The 16,366-nt window shown below is 48.5% G+C and overlaps 1 long non-coding RNA gene across 1 annotated transcript; it reads left to right on the top strand.

Annotated features, from left to right (window-relative positions):
* Positions 1-6,113: 6,113 nt before the first annotated feature.
* Positions 6,114-15,461, top strand: LOC114065857. The gene is made up of 4 exons (XR_003573062.1): positions 6,114-6,316; positions 7,504-7,626; positions 13,146-13,262; positions 13,351-15,461. It is a non-coding gene; the product is annotated as an uncharacterized LOC114065857 (long non-coding RNA).
* The last annotated feature ends 905 nt before the right edge of the window (positions 15,462-16,366 follow it).

Below are 16,366 nucleotides of genomic sequence, written 5' to 3'. Positions count from 1 at the left end.
CAGGGTACGCAGGGGTCAATGTCACCATCGTGTCTCCTGTGTGTAGATACCAGCCTTGTTGACATCCTGGGACACTGAGGGATGCCCTCACAGCGTCTGGGGTGGCCACAGGGTGGAAACAGAAGTAAGAGCTCAAGTGATGAGCTGGAGAGCTGAAACTGGGCTGACATGAAGCCAGGCATGAGGGATATGTCTGTATCTGGTGAGTACTTTTGCTTGCATCTACCTTTGATCGTGATGTGTTTGTGTGAGTGGTTTACTTCTGGCAGGTTGAAGTTGTAGTCTGTGCCTACGTTAAGACAGAAAAAGACAGAAGCTAAAAAAACTTTCCAAACTGGTGATTTTGAACTGGGGTTAGTTTGTTCCTCTCAGAATAGCAGTGCCACCTTTGAAGGAGACATGAGAAACCACGATTTCTGCATCCCTGCTGGCATCCACAGGGTTGGCTTTCCAGGACCAGCCCAGAAATAGAGTTTCTTTTTCTGGTGATGGTTGGTAGCTTCAGTCCCTGGAAAGCTCAGGAAAGGCAGCCAGTACGAGACATGTCTGGGGCCACAGGAAAACCAGCCCAGAGACCTTCATCTGAAAGACAGTGAGGAAGTGGGATATGTTGGGAGGCTCAGAGAAAAACAAGGGATTTTGGGAAGACTCGCCCTCCTTGATGCAAATTTAGGATGAAATACATGTTTTGTTGATGTCAATGAGTGACCAGGCTGAGAGGGCTCGGGTGGGGCTGCAGGGCAGGCAGGGGGGTTTGCTCTGGGATGGCAGCCAGTCCCCCAGCAACTGCTCTAGGCACAGAGGAGGATCTACAGAACCAGGCACCATCTGCAAGCTGTTCAGGGATTTGGGAGTTCAGGTGGGTACTGCTGCCGAGGTGGTGACATGGTCTGAGTTGGTACCAGGACAGAGCTTTCCTGGCTTGATTATTCATAACACTGCTTCACTCCACGTATTTTCTGAAAACCACCTAAAATTCTCCCTGCCCAATCACCCAGCCTCAATCCTCCCACCAACTCACCCTACCCCTCCTGTGTAAACCCATCACTGAGGGGTACCAGCAATTACTTTGGATGACTCCAGCACTGCTGGGGGGACCATGCTTGTGTTGCTGTTCCTGCAGCCTCACCATGTCCTTATGGGAATGTCCCCAGCCTCTGGGTGAGTTTTCTCAGGCTGGTTCCCAGAGCAGGGCTAACCAGCTTGGGGTTTGTTTCACTCCTCTGGGCAGACTTGCCTGTTTCCCTGTGCAAGCTCAGCACACATGATGATGAAGCTGCTGGCATAGAACTCGGGGAGACAGGGGGTAAGTCTTGATGCCAACACTTGGTTAGCTTGGCCTTAGTGAGGCTGCCCATAAATTTGGGAATCAAAGACTCAGGATTTCTGTGTGCTTGGTGGACAACTAGTGCAAGTTCGATGGGCTTAGCAATTCACTTGCTGCTCCTGCTGGGACAACCCTGCTCAGCATGAGCTCGTGTGGGTCTCACTGGGCTCCTGGCTGTGTTATGTTTTATCGCTCTGATTATCCTGTTCTTCCTCCAGCTGCATTTTAATTCCTTGCTTAGAATGACTTCGTTCCTTGGCAAAGCACCAAGTACTGTTTTGTCAAGACGTCCCTTTTTTCATCCTAATTTTGACCAGTTGGAAAAGTCACATTTTTAATGTCAGGAAACTAAGTTTTGAATTTCAGCGAAAGAGTGATATCATTTTTCACGAGAGGGTGAAAGCATTCCCACTTCTCAATCAGCTCAGTGGAGGCTAAAGCTGAGCTGTCTGCCATCTGTCTCCTCGCCAGTCTCTCTTCCACCATCATCACTTTTAACAGGTTGGCCAATTTCAATCACATTTGAGCGAAGGGTAACTGCCTCAAAGGCACTTTTGCTTCTGCAAGTTTTGTCAGCTGGCAGAGGATCATTTACAGGGAAGCAGAGAGGAGTAGGTTTGATGGCCAAGGGTTGGTCAGCTGGTCCATCATGACAGTGTAAAGCTCCAGCCGAGCTTCAGCATGTGCTGCCTTTGGTGTTGTCTCTGACTGAGCTGTGGGTGTCCAAAGGGATGTGGTGGAATTTGTTTGGGGGTAGTGGGGAGGATGTAGGGGATAAAGAGTACAAATAAGTAGGAAAATGAACTTCATTAGTTCTGTTCTTCCCCAGCTTTTTTCAGAAGGTTTTTTTTTAAGTTTATTTTAAGTGCAAGAAGGTAAAAAAATAAATTATCAAATTTTAAAATACCAACAAATTTTCTTGTACAATGAACTGGGAGACAGGGGAGAAAAACAGAGTTCTAGTACTGGAAGAGCAGAAAGAGAAAGAGCTGGTCTTTTAAAATGAAATGCAAAGGCTTCATTCTAGATGCAGGCAGGATTAGCCTCCCTAGGCATCCAGTTCCTCTGAGGTTGACCAACTGTTGGGAGGCATGAACAGGGTCCAGAAACTGGAGCTACTCATCTTCATTTGCTGTGACAAGCCAATGGCTGGGAAAGCTTTTGAGAGTCTGTGTCTGCTGGAGGCAGCTGAGCATGCCAGGCCAGGGACAAAACTTGGTCCAGGATGTAGCTCCTCACATCTGAAAGTTTTCAGGTACAAATTGTGAACATTTTGGGTATATTCTATTTTTTTAAAATACCTTCCGCATGCTGTGTTTAGAAATACAGTACCTGTGTAGGCATATGCTGCCTGAGAGGACTGGTGCTTTTGTACACACATCTTTTGAATGTTTGGTGCTTGAATTCATTATTTTAATTCATTTCTTTCTGTAACACTTGACTCGAGGAGACACAACTGTTTTGAAATGAAGGAACTGATTTTTTTTCTAATTTTTTGAGACAGTTAAAGTAAAGTAGATGCTAGTGTTCTGGGCTTCTGTATTCCAAATTGCTCTAAAGCATTTTAAAAAATACATATGTTATAACACTGACTATGCCAGGCAATCCTGATTTGACAGGCTAAACCAAAAGAAAAAAGCTGCTCTTCCATTGTCTGCCTGTCCAGGTTTTATCTTATGCAGTACGCATTTAAAGTCTTATCTTCTCCAATAATATCACTGTCAATAGGGACTTTGGTCCCAGTTCACAGGTCTGTTTAATTTCCGTTGCATGAAAACACTCTGCAATTCAGCTGGACAGTGATTCCCAACCAGGCATCCCTGGCAAAGGGGAAAACTCCTCTTCATACGAGGAAGGGAGGTGACCTCTCATGCTCCCACGGCAAGAGGAAGGGGATTGAGATGGTTTGAGACGGAGTATCTGCTGTTCATCTTGGTGGAGGTGCCTTTCAGCCAGCAGAGCAGTGCTGGTTTACACTGACAGGGGATCTGTTTCCCTGCACTCTCTGTCCCCCTGGAAAGCGGACAAAGAAAAGCAGCTACATTTGGATTGCGGAAGAATTTCTTCCGGGCTGATCTGGGGTTGGAAATACTTCTTGGAACCAGCTGAAGAAACACAGCTGACCTTTTGGCTGTAAATTGTTGCTTGCTAATAAGTCCTGCTTGTGTGCTGAGAGGGGAGGGGATGATGTACCTTTGCAGCAGAAGCTGTGTTGAATGTTGAAAAAAAAAAAAAAAAACAGCCAATTTCACGAAGGTTGGAGTAAAGTGAGGCTGTCGTTCATTCAGATCTTAGGCATGGAGTAGGTGCTTCTGTGTCTTCCTTTTCTGTCTCTGCTTACAGAAGTGATATTACTGAATTAATGATGACATCTTTGTGAAGAGCTGACAAATCGCTCAAGTCCTCTATTCAGCAGTAGAGAAATGTCAGGTTCATCTCACAGTAAATTTAAAATTACACCAACCTGAACTACTGCAACTGGCAGCATAATAATAAGGCAGGTAATCAAAATCAATTAAATTCCAGTGCCTTCCTATTGTCCTAGAAAATTCAAATTTGAAATTAGTTGGAGTTCATTTGACTTCTCAATAAAAGAAGCAGAGCTTCAGAGGTAATTTGAAGTAAGTATGTGGCCGTGAGTGATCTTTCCTCAAACTGCAAAGACCGGGAGAGATGAGTGCATTCACATGCTCGTGCATACTGAGTACCAAACACAGCCAGATGCTCAGAGTCAAGGGAGTAAGTGCTTTGAGTCGGGGGCATTGATGTGTGTTAGCTGGGACTCAGGCCTGCCAAGACTCTGTTTGTTAAAATCTGGTTGAGATATTGAGATTGCCAGTTGAAGTGTGCTTCCATTCCTACCATGTAAGAGAGAGCAGGACTAAGCCTGGTGCGTGCTCCTCTGCAGGGACTTCACAGAGATCCTGGAGCAAGCAGAGGGAGGGGAACTCCATGTGTGCCACCAGCAGTGATATACCAAGTTACATGTGTGGGACACCATCTTATAGATCCCAAGAGAACAGGGGATTGGATTGCCCAGGACCTTCAGATGCTGCTAAAATGAATGTGCTCCAATAGCACCTTGACTTGGTTTTGTCGCTGTCTGAAACTCTGAGTGACTTTCAGTAATAGGATGGAACACGGTTGCCCAGAGAAGTTGTGGCTGCCCCATCCCTGGAAGAGTTCAAATCCAGGTTGGATGGGGCACTGAACAATCTGGTCTGGTGGGAAGTGTCCCTTTGCATGGCAGGGAGGTTGGAAGAAGATGATCTTTAAGGTCCCTTTCAACCCAAACCATTCCGTGATTTATGGGCTGGATAGAATGATGGGGCTGGCTGTGGTATTAGCATGAGTCTCTCAGGAGCTGCGGTGTCATCCATGGTAGTTGTGTGGAAATGGACACAGCTGGAAAGCACAAAAAAATAATTATTGTCTAAGAAGATTTCCTCTTGGAGAGAAGTCCTGAGCAAAGCCCATGCTTGGCGTTTGAACTGATCTGAGATAGTATTGTGCTGATGACCTCACTGCAGCCATTGGCCCCAATTTGGCTTTCCAGAAAAATCATCTTGTACAAGTCCTTTTCAACTTGTACAACTCCTCTGGGAATGCCTCATTTCTTCCAGGGAAGTTCCCTACACATAGTTGGCTGTACTAACTGTTTTTTAGAAAAGAATTTTTTTTAAATTTTTTTTTTCATACTCTTCTATCTGCCATTATTTTTGGGAAAGGGATTTCCCCTCTTTGTCCACACACTTGTCCCTTAGACAGATATGATTTTATTTGCTCCTTTTAAATTTTTTCTGGGCCTTGCTGGCTGCACCCTCGGTTATGAGGATAGGCTGAGCCTGATATCCCACCCATTGCCATAAGGAGGGTGCTCAGCAGTTAAATCCTGCTGTCTGACTGAGGCACAGTAGTTGTCCCACCCCACAGTGACCTGCTGTTTTGTTTGGGAGGAGATTTGGGTTGTTTTGCTCTGCAGCTTTTATTCCTGCAGCAATCCAATATCTGCCCATGGGATTGCAGAGTGCCGTAGTGCCTCTTTGGGATCACGGGTGTATTTGCCAGGGTGAGACCCAGGGCACCGTGGTGGAACATCCTGAAAGCTCATGGGAAAAACGGTGTGTGAGGATCTGATGCGGGAATGGAGGAAGAAGGGAGCAATGTAACTCGGGAGGGAAGAGAAGCATGACCCAGAGGTAGAGCAGAAGAGCTCGGCTCTCTGCCCGCAGTACCAAACTGAACTCGCCTCTCCCTCCAGCCTTTCCAGGCACTGAGTTGTGTTTTTCCCAGTCTTGCCCTGAAGTGAGCAGAGCTCTCGCCCTCTCAATGCCGCAACGGGCACTCAGCAAATCCCCGGCTGCCGACCCTCTCCGTGCCTCCTTCGGTCGGCCCTGAAGGGAGGTTTTATGCCCCCACCCTCCCGCTCCGTCGGGCTGCTTCCAACCCCCCCCCCCCCCCGCCTCATTTTTGGTGTTTCACATCCCCATCCTCTGCCGCGAGTCTCAGGCAGCTCCTCACCGCCTGTCCAGCTCTGAACTGCGGCATCTGCTCCATCCTCCGGCTCACCCCGCAGCCCGGCGGCCCGCCCGGCACAGCACGGCTCGGCTCGGCTCGGCTCGGCGCAGCACGGAGCACCCCGGTGGCGGGACCTCCCCCTCCCTCCTTCCCCGTTCCTCCTCCCTCCCCGCGGCCTCGAGTCGCTCCAGTGATGGAGAGAGCGTCACCGTCTCCTAGCAGCGCTCCTAGCAACGCTCCTAGCAACCGGGTAACATCTGCTCCCGCTGGACCAATCCGCGCGGGGAACATCTGGGCACCCACCTCCGCGGGCTGCGGCCGGGAGGTGATGCGCTCCTCAGTGGCTGCAGGGACCCGCAGGAGCTGCCACCACCACCACCACCGCTACCACCACCTCCACCGCCACCACCTCCTCCAGGAGCAGCGAGGGAAGGACGGAGCAGCCCTCCCTCTGGAGCCGGGGCTCGCTGGGTGAGTGGCGCTGAGCCGGGGGCACGGCGAGCTGTGAGGTTGTCCGAGGCAGTGAGGTGGCGTGGGGCTTTGCCGGTGGGATCTGCCCCAGCGGGTTTAGCAGGTGGCTGCTGACGGGGAGTAAGTTTTGTGTTTGTTTGTTAGCTCTCGGCTTTGCGGCATAGTGGAAGAGGGCAGGGAGCTGAGAGGGAGGCTCATGCACGTCCCGCAGTGCTATGAGCTACGGGCTCATAGCCCGTAAAAGTGCCGCTGCTCTGCCGGACTGTAGCATGCTCTACGAAAGGTCATTTCGATTAGTCCTCTTTTTAGAGCAAGAGCCGAACTCTGAAAAGTAACCATAGCTTCTCTTTCATTGCCTGTTAATGGTGTCATCCTCTGGGATGACACAACTCTCTAAATATAGTTGTCTTATAGCTGCGAGGCATGAATACGCACACATACAGGCTCTTTCTCTCTTGCAGGGTTTAGACATGTCTACTTTCATTCGTGTGCATGAACAAGTGTGAGTGTCTCTGCACACACATGTGAAAGTGCAGAGTAAACTTACACGTATCTGTGGCAATTTTCCCCCAGAGTGGGAGATACTCTTACATGAGAGATACTTCGCCGACGAGGCAAGGCATCAGCCTGGAAACTGCACTGTATCTCAGGCAAACACTGAAACATGCACCCTGCAATAATTCTGCTGAAGAGAAACGGGAATCTGACTTTCCCTGGACCTGTATTGGTCTGCGGGCAGTGTTAGTGTGTATAATAGGAAATTAATGCTACTACTCAAAATAATGGTTTTGTTTCATAGTAGTCCTTTAGCTGTCCTCCGAGGATTAATGGAGAAATAATGTGCCATTTTAGAAGGTGGTCGAGGCAGAATTCATGTTCTAGGTCTGGGAAAGTCTGGATATTCAAGGAGCAAGCTGTATTTTTTGCAGCATTTGCTCTGAGAGGATATACCACTGAGGGATTGAAAAGTTTTTTTCTTAATGTTTTATGATGTGTTCGAAAGGGATTCCAGGAAGCAAGGTCAAAGAGAATTGGGTGTGACATCAGAACTCTTATTTATTCCTGTTACTAAGCCCTGTGGGCATGCTGAAATAGCACTTTCTTTCCATGTGGTCCAGCTGCTTGCCGTGTTTGTCCTGACTTTGCCACCTGAGCCATGTGTGTTTCTCCTTGATGCACCACCCCAGGAAACCGTTCAGCAGTGCCGTGCTGCCAGAAATGCTCGCTGGGCCCGTGCGAGGGGGAAATCTTACCAGAACTGCTGAGATTATCCCAGAAAGACCCTTTGCAGACTGACTCCGCATCCTCAGGTAACTAACAAGTTTGAAGACTTCAGGTGGTCGGGCTGAGTGAGGGAATTTACTGGGATTAGTGTTGAAAGGGGGTGAACCCGGAATTATTATTTTGTTCTACTGATAAAAGCAGCGGGACTGCGAGAAGTGAGGCAGGAATAGTCACTCAGCCATTAAGTCTCGTGCCTTCATGCCCTCATGAGAGCTATTCAGATGCTTGTGCCCTGTACACATGTGTGCCCAGGGAGAATCTGCAATTAGGGAGATCTGCAAAGCAATTAGCCAACTAAAAGGCAGTTTTAAAGTGCAAAGCCAGCAGACAGCAGTACGGCTGAGGGTCCCCACCTTTCCGTCAGTCAGTGAAAGGGGGCTTACTCTGTCTGAGAGAGGGGTAAGGCTCGATACGCTGGAAGGACTGCAATCGATTGGCAGTCCGTGTGAAATCCTAGGGCTGGCATGTATTTTCGATCCACATGTTCATCTGCCTGTGGTCTGGTAGCTTTGCATTATCAACCTGGAATCCCACAGTGGGACCAGCTGCTTATGCTTCCCCTGAAGGGAGGGAAAGCTGCAGCAGAGCATGTGAAATCAGAGGCAGGTTTCAGTTGAGCACCCCCTAATTGCAAGTGCTCTGAAGTTCAGAGACGGGGGGATTTGTCACGGCAGTTCGACAGCAGTCGCAAGGACGTGATGATACATCCTGCCGCGTCCAAGTCACATCTCCCGCCAATAATAAAGGCCAGTTTCTGTGTGCTCAGAAGCCTGAGGTTTTCTATTTGTGCATGCAAGAGATGCTCAGAAATGGTTTCCGTCTCGGCCAGCTTTAGCTTGCATATTGATTACCCTCCTTACGCTGCGATAGGAACCCTGCAGGGCACCGGCACATTTGAGTCACCACCTCCGTGCGCAGCGGCGGCAGGTCTGGCTCGGCCAGCCGGCTCTGTGCTTACCCCCTGCAGATGTCTGCATCAACACCAAATAGTATCGACTCGTACAACCCCTTTCACTGCAGCACTGAGCAGGCAGGGATGAATTTTCTTCCAGAGGAAAGGTAGGGGAGGTGGAGGCACAGGCAGGTGTGGGGATGCTCCCAAGAGCTCACGCATAAGTTATGGGACAGAGCTGCTGTGCAGACGGGGGCTTCCAGATCCCTCCTCGCTGCCTGAGATGAAAAAGCAGGAGATTTGGTTGTTTTTTCCTGGCTGTTCAATCGTTTGTTAAACTCTGTCTTAGCTCCTGTCTCGGCTGGGTTGCAGCTCTGTGGAAATCACCCGGCACTAATTCGTGCCAAAGAGGGGCTCCTGTCACTGGGGCAGTGCAGGAGCACAGGGGCCAGATGAAGTAAATTTCTCGCAATTTGCACTTCAACTGGGAAGTTGCCAGGCTATAAATCTATTTCCAACCCAATTTAGATAAGATAACCCTCTGTCCAAACACGCCTAATAACTCTGTGAGTACTATGCCACAGAGCACCATAATTATTCCCGGAGAAACAAATAGGAACGGACATATTCTGCTCTTTTGAAAGTACAATTAAAGCCCTTGCGAAGCTGTGTTTGAGAGATCCAAAGCTCGAGACAGAGGCGTCTATTCCCTCCTCGCTGCCGCGCATGGGATTTATGTTTCAAACTTCCATTAGCGCTAATGGCAGCTGCAGCCGCCGTGCTCCGATGTGCTGATGTGCCGCGCATGTAGAGCAGGCACGGCACCGGCGGGGTGTAAGCACCGGGCAGCGTGAGCAGCAGCGCCTGCCCTGGGGCTCCCGAGCCCTTGGCAGCACTTCCCCGCCGCTGGAAATTGCACCGAGTCCTTGGTGAGCAGCAGAGGGCTTGCGGCTGAACGCTGCCGGGATGCTGAATGTGCTTTTCCAAGGTTCGTCCAGGCTGGAAGGACAAACCCCAGGCTCAGGGCTCAGCGCTCCACTGGTTAGTCTCCCCGTGGGGAAATTTGGCCCCGTGCCTTGACTTGTGGTGTAACGCTGAGAAAAAACGTAATGTGATTAAGATGTATCTGTCTCTGAGCTTGAGTGAGGCAGAGGCAGTGACTCATACCACCTTGCTGTAGCTGTCAAAACACTTGGCTCGCGAGAATAGCCTTCTACACAAAAAGCACTGATTCAATATGTTTATATTTAAACAAAACACCAAGGGTCTGATTCACTGCGGCATTACTACAGCCTGTAACCCCAGCCAAGCAGCTCCCAGGCACGCACAGAGCCAGTGCACGCTGACTTTCAATAAGTGTTAGAGAAAGGCTTGGTCCTTGTGAGCCTCCTGCAGGGAGAGGGGCCCCTGGAAGGTTTTAGCGTCCGTGCTGGTGTCGAGGGCACAATGAAAGGCACAGTTCATGCTCTCACAGTTCCTGCACCTGCAGACAGGTGTGTGGACATCACCAGCAGCCACAAAACATGATGGAGACAACGAGACTGGTGGTGGTGGGGTGGTAGCTACACTGAGCACAGAAGCAGACCTCGAACTTCTGTGGAGCAGCCCTGGGATGGGATTTGGTTGCCTTCAGCTCACTTTCTCACCCTATAGCTGCAGGTGTGCAGGCAGCACCCCTTCCCTCCCAGAGAGAGGAAGGTAGCAGCTGAGCTGGTGTGGGAAAGTGAGTGCCCCAGGCACTGCAGATTTGGAACTGCTGGGATTTGCTCACAGCTGGTGTGGTGTCAAGCAGCTTGGGGCTACTTTGCTCCTAGAGTGTAGTCTTTCATTTAAAACTGGGAACACATTTAAAACCAAACTTACAGCCTAGAGATGCTCTTGGTGTTTGCTTGGTTGTTTCCCTTCCTGGCTCCTAAACTAAGTTATGGGTGTGTGTGGCGGGGGGTGTTACAGCTCTGCTGCTTTAGCCAGTGTAAGGTCTTTAGGAGTTAAAATGCAGTCAACCCTTTGCACCCAGTGGGAACATCCCAGGCTGATGCTGAACATAAGCCCACAAAAGGGGTGCCATTTGGATGCTCAGTGATGCCAGGATGGTCGTATATGTCCCTCAGCAAAATACAATTTTTCCATCTGCTCCTGCCAGCCAGCAGCAGCCCCCGTCCTGTGGCATGTGCTTAAACACAGCCTTTCTTCCCCCCCTCCCTCCCTCCCAGGGTCAGGGTGACAGTGTTCCTTCCTTTGTCCTGGCTTTCTGCTCTTCGCTGGTATCTCCAGGACCACCTGTGCTCGGGGTATGCTTTCACCCTCCATCCTCTGGGGCAGGGAGAGAAATTCCTGTGGCCTGGAGCAGCAAAGGAGAGGTTTGTGCGGTGCTAATGGAGCTGCAGAACTGAGCCACGATGCTCTGGCACTGCAATTGTATGTGTTGCCCCTGCACTCAGGCTGATTTTCTGTTTTTGCTTCACACAGGCAGTACTAGGGCCATGCTCCCAGCTTTTTCCCTGAAAAACTCTAGGGAGCAAGTTAGAGCACTTAGAGTCTTGGTTTGAGGGAAAGGATGGGTCCGTGGTTGACTCATCTACCCGTGTGCTGGGTTTGGCTCCTTTCCCAGCCCTGACAGCCTGGGTGGCTACAGGAATGTCACTTCATGTGTCTATACCTTTGTCTTTCTTGGAGAAGCGTGAGGAAAACTGTAACTCATCCCATGGCACTGGGAGATAAACACATTTGTTGTGCTCAGATAAGACAGCAGTGGGGTTTCCACCTAGGAGAACCTAATGTCAGAGTAATTAAATGTCCAGGCTCTCAGAGCTCTGGTGTAACTCAAATGGTGGAATGAAACCTGCAAGCAGCGAAGGTTGCTGCATTTGAATTTGAACCAGTCTTTGCAGCTTCTCAATGCCAATGGAGTGGTGAAGACCACAACTGTGCCCTTGCCCTTGAGAGCTGAGGTGGGTGCAGGGAGCATCTCTGATGCATGTGGTGGTCCAGGGCGATGAGAATGTAGTGTTGTCCTGCTGCAAGAGCGATAGTTCATCACCCAGAGAAATGCTGATGTTTTGTTCAGTCCATGTTGGGATGGGTCCCAGAGCAAGGCTGAGGGGTCTCGACTCCAAATGGGCTGTTAATCCACCAGTCAGGAGTTTTCTGCAAAGATCTGTAACATACTTTATGAGAAATCTCCCTCCTCACCAATTTGAAATTCAGGAAAAAAATACAAGAAGACTCTTGTGCGAGGAAATTTCTTCTTCAGCCCCTTCTTGTGGGTTTGAGGAAGGAAGGAAGGAAGGGAGAGCACATTGCTCCCTCCTGCTAGTGAAGGAGAGATACTGTCAGTCCTTGAAATGGTTGTGTGGGTATCTCATTACTCCCACCTGCAGCTATGACTCAAGGAGTCTCTTATGACCCATGGCCGGATCCTTCCAGTGATGGGAGGTCTGTTTTCTGGCTGTGCAACACCTTTTGACTTTTCTGCTGTGGCAGGGAAGCGGTCCAGAACCAAATCCTTTATTTCCTCAGAAAAATGAAGTTTCAAATGCTACCATAAGGAAATCTCTCAATTTGGGGAAGAAAGTATTTCCCACAGGACCTGACTTTGAGTTATTCTGTGAAGTGAGTCTGAATACTTTCCCTGGATTGCCTTTAGACATCAACATAGTAAGTTTTTTTAAAAATGGTACGTTTAAAAGTAAACAACAGAATTTTCTTATAAAAGATAGGGTGTGGGAGATGATGCCTCCTGCAAATGCACATGCCCCCTCGTATTGTCTACTGAATAGCCAAGCAAAGACCAATCCTGGCTCCTACAGAGACCCAGTGCTCACCAGACTGAGTACCACTGAAGTTAAGGACCTCATTAAGATGCTGAATTAGCCCCATGACACCTTTCCATGGAGATGACGGAGCTAAGAACAGCCAGCTAGGCCCACCTGTGGGAGCACAGGGTGCCCTAGTCCTCTGCAGGGCTCTGCTGTGGGGGACCAGACCTCCACTGGGATCTTTTCACAGGACAAAAGAAAAGCCCTATAGTTCCTTCTCTTAGCCCAAAGGTTGAACCTTCATCCTGTGTGTCCTAAAAAACTGAAGCAACAAGGAGAACAAACCAACTCCATCCCCCTCCCACTGAACTGGGGCTCTGCTGCTTCTCTGAGGCGACACTACCATCTAGTGAATATGCTCTGTATTGGTTTTCCAGGGAAGCCACAGAGCTCTGTGCATGGCTTGTGGAAATCAAACTCCATCCCTTGGCCTGCACACCCCACAGCGTGACACAGGGGCCTGTCCTGCAGATGGATGGTCCCATCCCAGTCACTCCTCACGGTGACCTTCCCGCCTTGGGCATATCTCGCCTGCTCTGTGATGTCATGGCTGGCCAGAACACCCCACTGGGTCAGTGCCTGGTGATATGGTGGTCGCTCCAGAGAGGGGCTTGCTGTGCTGATAAGCCTCAGGGTGGTTGTTTCAGAAGTGCCTTCATATTTGCCAGCCTCTCAGTTGTTTTTCCAGTGCGTTGAAGGCTGCAGGTCGAGGGTGAGTGTCCCCCTGGCTGCATCCCCCCTCCAGACTCCCCTTTCCCCTACACACCCCAGGCTGTGATGTCACATCCACCATGGCAGCAAGCAGTACTGACTTTCTTTTTATTCTTTTGTGCAGAGCTGGTCTGATCAGGGCCTACCAAAGACATTAACGACGTCGAAAGTAGCCTACTTTAAGAGAAAATATGCAGAAGAAGAACATTTACATCAAGATTACCATGAGTATTGTCCAAAAGTGAGTATCTCTCTGATTCCAGACCCCATCCTCCCCCAGTTTCACTCCTTGCTTCTAAAGGCCCATTCACTTGCTCTTTACCCCCCAGCACTTGATATTACCAGAGGACCGGACTTGTATCCTAAAACTGTCTCTCCAGAAACTCCGCTTCCTGGACGACCCCGAAGCCTATCTCCGTAGGTCTGTACTAATTAACAATCTGTTGAGGAAGATTCACCTAGAGACAGAGAGGGAGAGCTATGAATACTTTAAGGAGGCTCCGTGCTATAGGACTGCTTACTCTGACGCGCGAAAACGGCTGAAGTTTATGGTGCAGGAGTGCTGTTCCCAGTCGCTCTATTATGAAGAGCTGCACTCGTATCGCATCGTGCCTTACTCTGCAGAGAACGCCGTTTACGGGATGGGCTACACGGGCAGCCACCTGGAGCAAAATTCTCAGTTGCTTATTTATAAAATGAATTAAAGTAGCTGTTAGACCCACTGATGTTTGTTTCTGAATGCTTGAACTGCTTACCGAGGTGTTAAGGTGAGGCACTAATTGCAGATGAAAGGCGGATGCGTTGGGAGCTGAGTGGAAGGTACTTTGGATAATGCTGTGCAGCCCCCGCTGTTAAACCCCCCGGCTGTGAAGTACCTTGCTGTACACACAGAGCTGGTGCAATACGGAGGTCCTTACCCGCAGAGACTGCGTGCAGCGCGCTTTGTAGAAACAAAGCTGCATTTTTAAGTTCCCTGTGTGTAGATACAGACGTTCCAAATCCCTCTTACAGTTAAATTACGCCATCCCTGGTGGAAGGGGAACCGCCCAAAGCAGTGGAGTAGTCTAACAGTGAGGAGTAAAACCCAAGTTATCTTCTGTAAAGTTATAGCTAGAAAGTTTCTTTGAGAAATGCTTTGACCATGGAGGAGTCAGTGCCAAAGGAATCAGCCTTTAGTTTAGGATTTTCAGAGACTGAACTCGCTTGCTACTTACAAGGTACTCTATACTGAGATTTGCAAGGGTTTGTGGGTTGTTGTTTTTTTGTCTTTTTTTTTTAAATGATTGCATTCATCTTTTACTTACATTATCTCTTAGCTGGTATCTACTTTGCTATTTTAATAAGAACCAGAATGACTCACAGGAAAGATTGTTTCTTCAGCCCATCGTTGGTGTTCCCTTAACTTCATTTGCCTCTTTCCCTAGCTGTTTCCCTGATACTTCTTTGCATGCTAATTTTGCTGTTTGGCCCGAGGTTCACACTAGTGCTAGGGAATAGACAGCAATTTCTTTTTATGTGGAATATAACAGGCAGAAAAGCAATGATAACCCTCGTAGATAGAGAATGAATGTATCTGACAGATGCTGATAAGGCCTCAGAGGTTCTGGTGAAATTGCTCAGCATTAGTAATAATGTTTCAGGTTAAGTGAAATGTCTAATTTCCAATCTGGGAATTAACTTTAGAAGATGTAAATACGTATTTCACAAGCTACGACACGCGAGATGTTCAGCAAACGGAATGACTACAAGTGGAAAGTTTTACAGCTGCCAAAGCTACGTCATGAAAATACCAAAGAGTAACACAAGGGAAAAGATGATGCTCCAGCAATGGGGTCAAAAGCAAAGATTGCACTATAATCTGGGGAAATGTGATTAACGAGCCTGTAAATTAGCCGTTAGAGATACACCTGCAGTTCACCCACGGGTGACCTGCATCCCAGAATTGCTGAACAAATAATGCAGAAGATGATTCAAAGCCTGTCAAAGCCCTGCAGGTCTGTTGGCTTACAGCAAAGAAACTGGCTTTGCCTCGCTGGCTATCACCACTTTAAAGCTTTAAAGCGAAGTAAATAATAGCGCACACTCAGCTGGAGGCAGAAATATATATATATAAAAGAACCTAATTTTTATTATTATTATTTTGAAAGCCTTTGCTCGTGCAGATGTGGCTGATGCTATTTCTGAAGCATTATACAGTATGAACAAATACCATGGCTTGCCAGGAACGTGCTTTGTGTCAGGTTCCTCCTGTCACCCTGCTTAGAGCATCGTAGTCATGTGTGTTGCACGTATCATCACAGCTCTCAGGCACGTTAGTGCAGGAGAAAAGGCAGGAAGGCAAAAGCAAGAGGTGTGAAGAACAAAGTTTCTCTGGTATCAGTGGTTAGAAGGTGGTAGAGGTATAAGAGATAGAAGGAAGCAGTAAAATCCAGATTTTATTTTTTTTTAAATAATAATAAAAAAAGGCAGCAGTGCAATTCAAAATAAGGATAACCTGCAAACTGGAGAATATAAACAGCACAGATACTGTGGGAAGGCTGGAAAAACAGGGCTGTGCTGTTTGGAAGGTGCTGTTAGTCATGATGAATGTTCAGGTTTTATTTTTTATTTTGAGACGAGGCATGTTTACTTGTCTTGTACAAAATGGTATCTTTAAATCCTTGGTCAGTGCAGTTCAGCATCAGAGCTGCCTGGCTATGTGTGGTTGATTCCTGCTGCCCTGGGCTTGCACCAGCCCCAGATCATGGGAATGGTTAAGTTTTCATGTGGTACGGTTTAAGAAATCTCCAGCTGCAGGCAGCCATGCCCACCTCATCAGGGGGCTGAGAGAGGCCAGGCTAATGATCAGGTGTGAGGAGCGGCCCCAGTACCACCAGTAAGAGCTGGCAGAGAAGCCCATCTGCTGCGTGGGCTGTGGGCTGGCAAGAGGAAGGGTGTTGTGAGAGGTGCCATTATCCCCCAGGGAGCTCTCTGGCCTCTGCGGGCACCTCACACGCCTCGTGCTGCCTTTAGGGCTGCGATGGCAGCAAAGGAAAATTGCTCCTGTCTTCTGATTTTTCAAACCATGTAATTTTCCACTCTGAATTGATCTGATTTATGCTTTTTTTTCCTCTTCATGTCCATTTCACTTGAATTCATAATGATCTAGCAGCTGTGTGAAATGCTAAAACGCTTCTTTTCTCACTGACTGACTTTATTATACTCGTAGGATTTGCTGGCTTGAATAAACAAAACTTTTAACTTAAAATCAGTAATGTTTCAGTGAAATGAAAAAAAGCTCAGTAGGATCAAAATCTTTAACCTCACGTAAAAAAAAACCACACTGACCCTGTCAGATTCATCTTG

Source organism: Empidonax traillii, unplaced genomic scaffold (genome assembly GCF_003031625.1).
Source record: "Empidonax traillii isolate 1590-97213 ecotype Southwest subspecies unplaced genomic scaffold, ASM303162v1 scaffold701:size746704, whole genome shotgun sequence".
NCBI classification, from domain to species: domain Eukaryota; kingdom Metazoa; phylum Chordata; class Aves; order Passeriformes; family Tyrannidae; genus Empidonax; species Empidonax traillii.
Note: the sequence above shows the minus strand (reverse complement) of the source record. Positions and strands in the feature narration are given on the sequence as shown.